Raw genomic sequence first — 13,724 nt, forward strand, 5'->3', positions numbered from 1 at the left:
GACGATTTTTGGCAATCTTTCATCCTTCGTCCGCGAACGTGTCCTAGATGTCTGGTCTCTTACAGACTAAGTATTTTTCACCCTGGAGTTGGAGATAAAGTTGGAATTCTTACTTCACGTGGAGCGAAACCAGTAACCACTGTCTGAAATCTTAATATCGCTAGAGTTATATTAAAATAAAGCATGTGAACCCGACTCCTGATTAAACATATAATTAAAACTGCAGTCATGCTCCCAAACCACTGGTTCCAGTTACTGAAAATAGTAGAGACTGTTAACGATATATTCATATTTTTTACCTTTATGATAAGAGGAGTGGAATATGTCTTACCCTTTCTTCAACTAGTCTTTACTGACCACCATAAAAACTGAGACATTGACCAAGCCTCGATGGGATAACCTGCGAATGATTTAAGGGTATGAAAAGCCATTCACCGACACCTGAAAATAACCTTATTAAAATATGTCCTTTGTGGTCAATTAGTTTCTGAAAAATATATCTTCTAACATTAAATTCTCCCTGAAACGGATTGCACTTCTTGTAAAATATAATCAAGGCTATGTCCCTGACTCTCTCCTATCTATAAAATATTGGAAAATTGGTGATGGAAGTAAGCTGTGGTTCAAGAAAGAAAACAAGAAGTTAGCACCTCCTCAGATATGAGCCCGAAGTGTCAATTAGAAGCTAAAACTACCCTTTAAAAGTCAAGGGTTTCCGCGATATGAATTTTAACAAAAGGAAGTAACCATTTCATACAGGCTACCTGCCCCTTCCTTTATAAGGGTTTTCAGATTTCAATTAATTAAGCACCGGATCATTTAATTTAAATGAAAAGACACTAAGACAGTAGGGGAAACTTAAAGAAGCGTGTCCTGAACAGGGGGCGCGATTTGAATGAAACGCGATATGACTGGTTTGTCCTTGGCTTCTTAAAAATAACAGGATTGTTTTTCGGTTTTCCCCGGGGGGCACCAACTTTGGTGGAGGGGCCATTGGCCCCTAGAATCTCTTTCTCTGCTAGATTTAGAAAATAAGTATTTTGGTAGCTTCATTGAAAACATCATTTTCTATGGAATTTTTATTGAAAAAAAGCGAAAATGACAGAATTGCCCCCTTGATTAAAAAATAATGCCCTTTCCCCTATATTTTTTGAAATAGTGCCCCTCTTTCTAAGACCAAGTGAAACGAAACCCATATACAGAAATTTATTCAAGGAAGTAGAGGGCTGAATCCGATAAAAAGACTAGGAGATTGGACATTTTAAAAAAAATAGAATTTTTAGGATGAAATCGTGAATATCCAAATACTTTTTTGGGGAAGTACATGGAAGCCCCCAAGTTTTGCACTCAAAATAACATAATTATATTCATACCATACCCCTCCCTAACGTTTTTTCGTGAAAAAACTGCTAATAAGGGAGAAAAGAGCCTTAGCCTTGGCTCGTTTAGAGCCTTAATTTCAGAAGAAAAAAAATTCATACCTCTGACGTCATATTTATGAGCACATTTCAAGAAAATAAGTTACGTCATTCCCCCTCCCCCAGAAGGGAAGGGGGCTCTCCTGTATCGCTCTTGCTATCTAAGACGCATACAACATTTTAAAAGGAAAACTAAATATAAAATACCAAGTGTAATGCTTCTATTTACAAAAAGACGCCTAAAGCAGTTTAGTAATGCCTACAGGACAAATGAATAACCTAGAAGATCAAATGTGACAAAACCAATCCGAGCAGCTAAGTTAAAGGGTATTGAAAAAATGTCAGAAGTAATGATTAGCGATAACGAAGAGCAAAGAAATTATACGTTTATAATACTTGCAACAACGGTAATTACAACGAGTCAAAATTGAAAGCGAGGAACAAATAAATATCCGGTTAGACCATAAGCGACAGCGAGAACTAAAACGAGTCAAAAACAAAAGTGAAGAACAAAGTTATTAGAGGTTTCGAAATTACGACAACGAGGAGCAGAGCAAATTAAGAAAAAAAAAGAAAAGAAAGGTATAGAAAAAAGAAATATGTAGTCAAAATGTATGCCACAACGAAAGCGAAGAAAAAAGAAATTTGCAGTTAAGAGATGTGTCGCATTGAAAAAAAGGAAATATGTTGTTAGAAGATGCGCGGCAGTGAGAATTACAAGCAACAGTAAGAATCAGAACTTGTCAAAAAATGAAAGTGACAACTCATTGGGACCCTTCAACGTTGTATTTACTCCGTGTGGAGCTCTCTGCTTTCCTGAGGAAAGAGTAGCAAACAAAGGTGATTCATTGGGGGGTTGCCACTTATAACGAGAATCAAATAATACAAGCTTGTTGCGTGCCGAGTGCTGTGGCCCTCCCTCGAAATCTATTACATAGTTGTTTTTTTTGTTCTTAAGACTGGCATACTATGTAAGAGAGTAACATTGCTGCGGATAAGGTAGGAAATGAGGTTACCAGCTGGTTTTGTATTAAATCAGGAGTTAAGCAATGGTTGCGTTCTATCCCCTTTTATATGGATCAGTTTGATGGACTTTGTCTTAAGGAGCACAGGAAAGGCAATGGGAGACCAAAGAATCAATTGGGGACGAAAGACTCTCCTGGACCTAGATTATGCTGATGATTTAAGCATCCTAGATGAAAGTGTGACCAAACTGAATGAACTTTTAGAGGTTTTGCAAGTTCATTGTGCTAGAATAGGTTTTAAAATAAATGTCAAGAGGACTAAGTCACTAAGGCTAGGAGTAAGTGAAGATGAAAAGGTGCCGTTGAATACCGAAAAGATTGATCAGGTGGACAGCTTCACTTACCTTGGTAGTATTATTAGTAAGGACGGTTGGAGCAGTGAAGATGTTAAAAGTAGAATAGCCAAAGCTCAGGGTGTTTTTTTTTTCACTGTAAAAAAAAATAGAAGAATTGGAAGATAAGTCTGCAAACCAAGATTAGAAAATCAGAAGCTACAATCATCACAGCGGTCAAATATGGCTCTAAAGCTTGGGCGCTCCGAAAAGTGGATGAAGATTTGCTGGAGGTTTTCCAGAGAAATTGCCTTTGGATTGTTCTGGGTACCCGGCTGACTGACCATATTTCAAACAGTAGGCTCTACGAGAAATGTGGTTCATTCCCGCTGTCTAGGGCTATAATGACAGAAAGGTTGAGATGGCTAGGGCACGTTCTGCGGATGAAGGATGACAGATTGCTAAAGATTTTCTTTTTTGGCCCGCCGTCTAGGGCCAAAAGGAAAGCAGGTCGTCCGCAATTGGGATGAGAGGAAGACATAAAGAAAGATTTCAAGGAAATGGGAACCTCTCGGGTGGGTGTAAATAGGGAGGCTTAGAATAGATTGGTCTAGAGGAGGAGCGTGCGTAGCCGTGTTGGCCTCAGGAGGCTTGGTGTTGCGGTGGTTTATTATTATTAGTGCTAGTATTATTGACATTTCTGTCCCCAAAAACGATATTAATAGGTCACTAAGAAAGAATTTGTATTTTTCCCAGGGCGATTGTATCGAACCTATGGTGACGCCATGACATCAAAAGGAGGCTCACTTGTCTGCAGTTTATATATATATACTAGCTGTAGGGGTGGCGCTTCGCGCCACCCCAACACCTAGTTGGTGGGGCGCTTCGCGCCCCCCCAAGCCCCCCCGCGCGCGTAAGTCGTTACGCGCCATATTAGTTACGCGCCATTGTAGTTGTGTCCCTGTGTCCCACCTGTGAATATAGATAGATTTATATATTTGTTTCAAACTACGTAAAAATTGCGAATATACAACATTCTTGGCTTTCCCATTGTCTGTCCATATACAAAGCCGTATGTACTAATAATGACGTCATATACAAAAGCTCTTTTTACAAACAAACAAACATGCATACACACAACTCGTTTTTATATAGATAGATAGATAGATAGATACAATACAAATTAACTACGTAAAACTTGTGAATATACAACAGTCTTCGCTGTCCCATTGTCTGTGTTGCAATCTTTTAAATTGAAAAAGCAGATCCGTTGGAATCATGGGAATGCGAGGAATAAGAACAGCCTCACCCTCATAAGGCCCTGTCAAGATTGTGGCCTCTATTAGGTTTTCCATTGTTTTTTTTTACGGCAAGTCGCGTGCCATTGCAAAGCTTTGGTGGGTTGATATTTCTTAAAAGTATTATTGGTACGCCTATTTTTAGTTGTAGCACGTGTGGTGGAAACCCTGAAGGATCTATGGAATTTAAAAATTCAGATGGATAATTAACCGCTTCATTTGGTTCCGAAATACAAATTAACTGCGTAAAACTTGCGAATATACAACATTCTTCGCTGTCCAGTTCTCGCTGCATATAAATAGATTGTCAGGTTTACCGACCCTCGAACATGCAACGTACAATTGTCCATGGGAAAAACAATCAGTATTAAGATCAATACCACATTTTTTTTAATGATTGACCTTGAGCTTTGTTAATGGTGATTGCAAATGCTAATCGAATTGGGAATTGCAATCTTTTAAATTGAAAAGGCAGATCCGTTGGAATCACGGGAATGCGAGGAATAAGAACAGCCTCACCCTCAAAAGGCCCTGTCAGGATTGTGGCCTCTATTAGGTTTTCCATTGTTTTTTTTTACGGCAAGTTGAGTGCCATTGCAAAGCTTTGGTGGGTTTATATTTCTTAAAAGTATTATTGGTACGCCTATTTTTAGTTGTAGCACGTGTGGTGGAAACCCTGAAAGATCTATGGAATTTAAAAATTCAGATGGATAATTAACCGCTTCATTTGGTTCCAAAACTGTGTCGACTGACTTGTAAAGGACTGCCTGGTCTTGAATCTTGGTCAAAACAATATTGTTGATTTCGTGGACGTCTATATTCTGGGTGCGAGAATCGCTCTTTCACTTAGCCATTTATTATTTTTATAATTTTTTAGAATATTCGGAAATACTTTTTCAATCAATTCATTTTTGGACGTCACTAAATTACAGAAATCAGCAGGTAGTTGTATACGTCCTGAAATTGAGTCTACTGGGAGCTTTCCGTTTCCCATTGCCAGCAATTGATCTGAAAATGTTTGACCAGAGTCATCGTTTTGCAATCGGACACGCATATTTGTAGTTAATTTTAATGTTTTTACGTGTGCCCATAGACTCTTTGAGCATCTTCATCAGTCATTGTAAACTTAAACATTAATAGATTTCTACGCGAACATATGTCTTATATAACTTGAATGACGTCACCTTCAAAGCAAAAATGACGGCAACTAATTTCATGACGTCAGCCGAAACATGACGTCACCTGATCCATAGATCCACAGACAGACAGACAACTTATTTTTATATATATACTAGCTGTTGGGGTGGCGCTTCGCGCCACCCCAACACCAAGTTGGTGGGGGCGCTTCGCGCCCCCCCCAAGCCCCCCCGCGCGCGTAAGTCGTTACGCGCCATATTAGTTACGCGCCATTGTAGTTGTGTCCCTATGTCCCACCTGTGAATATATATATATATATATATATATATATATATATATATATATATATATATATATATATATATGTTTTTAACTACGTAAAACTTGCGAATATACAACATTCTTTGCTGTCCCATTGTCTGTGCATATAAATAGATTTTCAGGTTTACCGACTCTTAAACATGCAACATATAATGGTCCATGGGAAAACAATCCGTATTCAGATCTATACCTCATGATTCTAATGATTGCCCTTGAGCTTTGTTGATGGTGATTGCTAATCGACCATTCCCTGAGTCGCCATTGTCATTTATATATCCCCCTGTGCACCCCGGCGTCCCCTTTGTAGTTATGTCCCTGTGTCCCGGTCGTCATTTATATTCCCTGTGTCCCGGTCGTCATTTGTGTCCCGGTGTTCCAGTCTGTGATTTCTCTTTGAGTGTCCCGGGCGTCATTTATATTCCTTGTGTCCCGGTGTCCCGGTCGTCATTTATATCCCCCTGTGCCCCCCGGCGTCCCCATTGTAGTTGTGTCCCTGTGTCCCGGTCGTCATTTATATTCCCTTTGTCCCGGTCGTCATTTGTATCCCGGTGTCCCGGTCTGTATATACATTCGTTTTTTAGTTTTGTTTTTCTCCTTTATTTTTTTCCTTTTTTCTTTTTTTTCTTTTTTAGTTTATTTAGATTTTTAGATTTTTTAGTTTTTTTATTAGTTTTTAGTTTTTTTGTAGTTTTTACCATTTTTTTGTTTTTTTTAGTTTTTTTTTTACTTATGTCCTGGTCGTCATTTATACTCCCTGTGTCCCGGTCGTCATTTGTGTCTCGGTGCTTTGTTGATTGCTAATTTATATTATATTTATATTTATATTTTTTATATTTATTAATATTTTTTTAGTTTTCTTTTTCTCTTATTTTTCAGTTTTTTCCTTTTTTTTAGTTTTTTCTTTTTTAGTTTTTAGTTTTTTTTTTGTTTTTTACCTTTTTTTAGTTTTTTTTAGTTTTTTTAGTTTTTTAGCTTTTTTAGTTTTTTTATTAGTTTTTAGTTTTTTTTTAGTTTTTGCCTTTTTTTAGTTTTTTCAGTTTTTTTTAGTTTTTAGTTTTTTACCTTGTTTTAGTTTTTTTTTAGTTTTTTAGCTTTTTTAGTTTTTTTTCTTTTTAGTTTTTTTTGTAGTTTTTACCTTTTTTAGTTTTTTTTCTTCTTTTGTATTAGTGTGAAATAATTCAGACGTCATATGCGGACAAACACGACGTCACTCGACAGACAGACAGACAGACATAACCCACAAACAACTTATTTTTATATATATTTATTCATATTTTTTTAGTTTTCTTTTTCTCTTTTATTTTTCAGTTTTTTCCTTTTTTTTAGTTTTTTTTCTTTTTTAGTTTTTAGTTTTTTTTAGTTTCTTACCTTTTTTTAGTTTTTTTTAGTTTTTTTAGTTTTTTAGCTTTTTTAGTTTTTTTATTAGTTTTTATTTTTTTTGTAGTTTTTGCCTTTTTTTATTTTTTTTCAGTTTTTTTTTTAGTTATTAGATTTTTTACCTTTTTTTAGTTTTTTTTAGTTTTTTAGCTTTTTTAGTTTTTTTTTCTTTTTAGTTTTTTTTGTAGTTTTTACCTTTTTTAGTTTTTTTCTTCTTTTGTATTAGTGTGAAATAATTCAGACGTCATATGCGGACAAACATGACGTCACCTGATCCACAGATCCACACACAGACAACTTATTTTTATATATATATAGATATATATATATATATATATATATATATATATATATATATATATATATATATATATATATATATATATATATATATACATATATATATATATATATATATATATATATATATATATATATATATATATATATATATATATATATATATAAAATAGGATAGGGATTGAGGCAAAAAAAAGTTGCATATACCGCATAGAGGCAATGGGATACCCTTTGAAAAGTTAACGAGCAAACTGTAGAGGTTTCCAGGAGTTCAAAATCCCTCTGTAAACCTTCAATTAAAACAAATTTCTTAGTCTATGGTTCCACACAAATGAAGCATGATGAACAGGGGAACTGAAAAAGCGTTTTCTTGAAGTTGTATTCCCGAATAGAGACACAGGAAAACAAAGTGTATACCTAAGATAGGCCATCTATAAACCTACAAAATGTTAGGAGGATAAATATATAGTTAAGACTTCAAACCCCCTCGTTGAACTTCCTAGTAAATACAAAATGTTCTCCAATAAGTACGTTTACCGGTTCTCATGCCCTCATCCTAAACTGTTATACCTATTTATTGGTTTTCCCATAGAATCAGCGCGACCCATGAACTTCCTGTCTACCCATTTCTCATAAGATATTAAAGCAGTGAAGAACGATTATCTTTAAAGCAGCACCTGTTTGATTGCTATAAAGAGCCGCGTTAAATCTTTAATAGGTGCCTTTCAAGATTTGAAACAATATCGTTGTATGAGTAAATAATTATTTTGTAAAGGAGTATTACATGAGAAAACCGCTAATATTCCGACCCGGAAGATAAATTACGCAATGGAATTCCAAGCCCTAACCTCATGCATAGTTTTGGGCAAAGACACTCAAAGAATTCCCGAACAAATTATGGATAGTGAAACTTAAGCCCCATCAAATAAACCACCACCATGACCACCTAACACCTTAAACTAACAAAAGGACAAAAAAATGCACTTCACATCAAACTGAAATTCATACAGCTCTACGAGTACATAATGCAGAAGTGATAAAAGATTACGGAGTTTTGAAAGTTCATCTCTCTTTTCTTTTTACATAAATATTTTCTAAAATTTCTTTCTAGATGGATGCATTTTTATTAGTATTATTAGTATTAGCATTATTATTATTAGTATTATTATTTATTATTATTAGTAGTAGTATTATTATTTAGTTTGGAAAGATTCAAAATTTAACTTTTACATCTAGTGCTCATGTTTGACAAGTTTTAGTTTGGACTTACAAAATTTAGGAGACCAAGGTTTGCGTTTTAAATTACATTTAATCAAAATAGTGTATATAGTTCATGTAAATATACCAAAAGATGCTAACATGTTCACGTTTGAAGTTACTAAATATAAGCTACACTATATAATACTATTTAATACATTATACAGATCACTAATAAACACTAAATATAAGTGTATGATTTGAATCATGTATGAGCTCAGCAGTCAATACTTTACGCACACATTTGAAACTTCTGGGCTATTAGTAATATGTAGGCCTTTGTTTATCGTAAATCAGAATAATCTTTAACGATGGTTTCCAGATGTCACGAGAGCCCTTTTTTTTGGGGGGGGGAGGGGATGCCCTCGATAGATTAAATTTTTGTGACTACATTAATGAATTCTGGCCCCCCTTCATTTGGTGAATTTCCTCTTTAACACTACTAGGTGCGCTGTTCCCTATGTTTTACTTCTTTAAAAATCATTTGCCCCCCCCCCACTTCAGTATGGTATGTTGACCCTACTAGAAGTAAAATTCCGTATATTTTGGAAGGATCGAGGTCAATTTAATCTTACTCAGGAGGCACGTTCGCTGCAGAAAAAAAGCTTAAACTCTACTTGCATATTCTGATGTGGTTCTTATTGTAGAAATCTGTTGGGCAACCTAAAATACTTAGTAGCCCTGTTCCCATTGGCGTCAATTTACGAAACTCTGGGGGAGGTCCAATAGTGCATATTTCCAGTGAATAAATCTAGATATAAATAGTGTATAAATATAAAAAGAAGGAAAACACCCATCTTCTTTTGACCTCACTGCCTGTTCCCAAAATTCCAAGCTTTTATTATATCTCCCGTAATTTCCTAATATATTTACAACATGACTCGGAAACAAGTGTATTTCTAATTTTCAAAATAGAATAACTATAAGTTAACATTATATATAGTATTCACTGTTTACATATATATATATATATATATATATATATATATATATATATATATATATATATATATATATATATATATATATATATATATATATATATATATATATATAAATATATATATATATATTTATATATATATATATATATATATATATATATATATATATATATATATATATATATATATATATATATTTTATTTATTTATTTATTTATTTATATATATATATATGTATATATATATATATATATATATATATATATATATATATATATATATATATATATATATATATATATATATATATATATATATATATATATATATATATATATATATATATATATATATATATATATATGTGTGTGTGTGTGTGTGTGTGTGTGTGGTAAGCACAGCAATATAAGATACTGATAACTCAACAGTTTCAAATAAGCACAACGCGTTGGCATCTTTGTTGGCTATTAAATACCTCACTCTTTATGCTATAGTTTGAACTCTGTCCCAATTCCCATGCTCCTTTAATTAGAACAATAAGAAGATTTTTTTTTAAGTACTAATAAACTTTTGTGTAAACAGCGCCGTGTTGAGGAAGAGTGCCCTTCCCATATACGTAATAATTTCAGTTCGTTTTAAGTTTTAATGTTGCTCCTTACTTTCAGTTGAAAAAACTTTTTTTTATTTAATCTCTGATCGTTTTTAAATAATACCGGGAAATCTGGCTACAGCTCCAAGGAAAAATCCTTCCTCCCCACGGATTTATTCTCTAGGGAATTCCGCCCTGTTAAAAAATTACCCCGGACAATTACCCTTAACATATCCTCGCGTAAAATTGAGTCAGCAAAGAGCAAGCAAGACATAAAACGAATTTCGTAAAGGATTTCTGGCTAATTCTCTCAGTATAAGATTTCCCCTGAAAAACTCACTCCCTGGAAACTTCCCTGCCCATAGAAAATAATCCCTGTGGAAAATCCCACCAGCAGAAAATTCATCCCCCCCGAAAAATGTATGCGTACTTACTAATAATAAATATTATACGTAAACAACGGACAAGTTTTTAATTTAATGACCTTTCCCCAGGGGCTGTGGGGGATCATGATATCTCCAAAGGGATAGTTATTCGGCCTTTCAACTATGCTGAACAAAATAGCTATCTCAAAACTTTGATCGGTCGATTCTGAGAAAACAAGGGAGAGGGAGGGGAGGGGCCTAGTTGCCCTCCAATTTTTTGGTCACTTAAAAAGAGCACTACAACTTTTAATTTCTGTTCGAATGGAACTTCTCCCGATATTCTAGAACCACTGGGTCGTTGCGATCATCCCTGGAATGAAAGTTTAAAGAAACAGAACAAAGAAAAATGTGTTTTTGTCTGTCATGAGACTCTAAGTGAGCAAGCTTATTAGGCTTAGGTCACTTGTTTGCTTGTGAGTCCAAGCAAATTCAGTCCGCCCCTTTTTTTGTTTCTAGTCAACATTGTTCGTCATGAGTCAAGCCAAAAGTCTCGATCATCCCTTAGTTCTATGGTTATGTATCATATTCATCCTACTCTAGGATGGATGGATCGATGATAGACAATATTTAACAACAAATGAAAATGACATCATTTTTTATACAATCCTGAAAAAGACTTACGCCTCTCACTCAGACTATGTGTCTCAGTTTTGTCTCCAATTAGCCAATGGCTCGATGGCAATTTGATTTTAATATAAGAACCAACAGACTAAAAAAAACAAAAAAAAAAACAAACAAATCAACACGGATCCGTCATCTTTCTTCTGGCAAAAAATACAAAATTCCATACTTTGGCAAATAGGAGCTTGAAACCTTTGCAGTAGTGTTCTCTGATACACTGAATCTGATGGTGAGTTTTCATTAAGATTCTATGACTTTTAGGATGAGTTTCCCAACGCTTCACTGGTAATCAGAGGTTGCAGAGACAGAATCAGAAACAACCTGCGACTGATGGACCAAAACAATCTAGATAATCTGCACACGTCAATCCAGCCTCTGTGGAGGATATACAGGCATCAAAAACCAACGAGAAGATTGTTGGGTCCTTATTGATGCCCTGGGTGCCTCTGGAGGCACATGTGGGTCTCAGCCTAGAAACAGGGTCTGAGCTAATGCTTGGCAAATACCAGCTATTCGAGAGAGGTTTAAGATATTCTATAGTAATTTTTAAACTAGGACAATCTTGAGTTTAAACTAATTTAACCTAAACTAAACCCGTCTCCATTTTCACGTCTTTGGAATGGATAGCAATTTTTGGTCTTAGCATTAAACACCTTGATTGGGAACCTTAGAACTGGGATCCCCTCCCTCCACCCTTGTTCACATTCAAACATGTTTTTCCTATTAATTACCAATTAGCGCACAATTAACTGTTTATGAGTAACTTGCCCGTGTTTGTGATTCAGTATGAATTTGCAATCATAACCATAAACTTAGGTTTACTAATTACACCTGATATATAACTTAGCATGGGTACAAAAGGCTAAATTACGCGGTAACTATTTTGGCTAATAAACCTGGCAACATAATATTTTTGGTGAATAGTTATAAACTTAGCTAATTAAGGATAGTACGTGGAAGGTTTCTTTTTTGTTTGATTCACATATAGTTTAAAGAAATTGTTAATTAGGTTGACCAGCGAGGAAACTTTTTGTGATTTTATACCCTTAGATGGGTAGTTAAATGGTAGTAAGCAGTCCACCCCTGAGTTAATAGACTTGATTTAATACCCTTCTTTTTTTAGGAACAGTTACGGATTGTGTGGTTCATATTAACAAGCGGAAGCCATCGTTGCCTAATCACCGCATTAGTTAAAATTTGATGGGAAACATTGTGTTTCCTTTTTAAGCCCAAAAATATAATTTTGTGAATCGTTAAAAAAATAAAACATGTCGCAATCAACCAATAGTCTCGATAAATTAAGGCAAATTAATTAAGTAATTGAAGTAGTTACGGTTTGAATTACCAAGTTATGGTGAAAATGGTTCTAAACAAACTCTTAATTTAGGAGATTTACGATTTTCAAGTTATTGGTAAATACAACATACAGATTCTTTTGTGTGCATACTTTTTTAAGATTTCTAGGGATATATGATTTTTGGGATATATGAGAGGTAAATTATGTTTTGGGCTTATCGGGATTCTCACATTATGAATTATCGTTGATTTTACGGGAGTGTCTTTCCACTCTACGGTTAATTGTATTATTAATAAATAAAAGAGGATACCCATTTCCAAAAAGTATGTCACTGATAAAGTCTAGTTCAGCTGTGATGTAGGAATTAGAACAAATGTTTAGGGCACGATCAACGAGAGATATTACAACACCTCTTTTAACTTGTGGGGGGTGGTTTGAATCAAAATGTAAATATGTATTGTTTTGTGTTGGTTTTCTGTAAATAGTAAAATTGAGTTCATCTAAGTTACGAATAATTAGAACATCTGGAATGAGATCTTATTTGCAATTTCAATTTCTAAGGTAAACTGTAAATTCCTATCATATGTATTAAGGTTATCTAAAAAACCCCTAAGTTTCCTTAGGGGTTTTCCCCGTTAGTATTTTCCCCGTATTTTCCCCGTTAGTTCCAAAGTGAAATTACGTTATCCATGTAATGTCCCCAAAAGATATGTTTCAAAAAATATGAATTTAATGCCCAATTTTCAATATACTCTACATAAATATTCGCTAGTAACCCAGAGAGAGGCGCACCCATGGGAAGCCATTTATTTGTTGGTAGAAAGAATTACGGAATTGGAAATACTTGTTGCAAAGTTTAACCAAGGTCATTAAAACGTCGCAGTCTAATCCTGTTGCTGAAACTTCTATTAAGTAATAATTTTCATTTATTCTATTTTCTAATAATTTCTCGGATTCTGCTACATTAATATTTGTATACATAGACACAATGAAAAACTGTTCATTTTAGTTTTATTGATTTTATCCTCTTTTAAGTTGTTTTTTATTATATATTTGTATTGCTGAGGACGGCCCTTGGACTTAGGGCCGAAATATTCATTCTAATTTGTTTTCCACTGTTTTGTGAAATTCCCTATTGTTCTTCTTGTTTTTGGTATTTTCCACATAGCAAGGTCGTATCCAGGGGGTTAGGGGTTTTATCCCCCCTACCCTGGAATGTTCATCCTACTCGTAAAAACGGAATAAAAATGCACATAAACAAATTATTTATGCGTTTTTAAGTTTTTGTGTAACCCCTGCGCCTCGAAAAAAAATAACCTCTCGAAACAAAAAATTCAGGAATTGGTGCTGCCACATAATATTGCTAGTAGCATACCGCCATCTTATTTTAAATAGCCTCCTCCCTTATAAGGTAGTACCCCATCCGTAAAATAACACTTGTGT

The sequence above is a fragment of the Artemia franciscana genome, chromosome 16, assembly GCF_032884065.1.
Source record: "Artemia franciscana chromosome 16, ASM3288406v1, whole genome shotgun sequence".
Lineage (NCBI taxonomy): Eukaryota > Metazoa > Arthropoda > Branchiopoda > Anostraca > Artemiidae > Artemia > Artemia franciscana.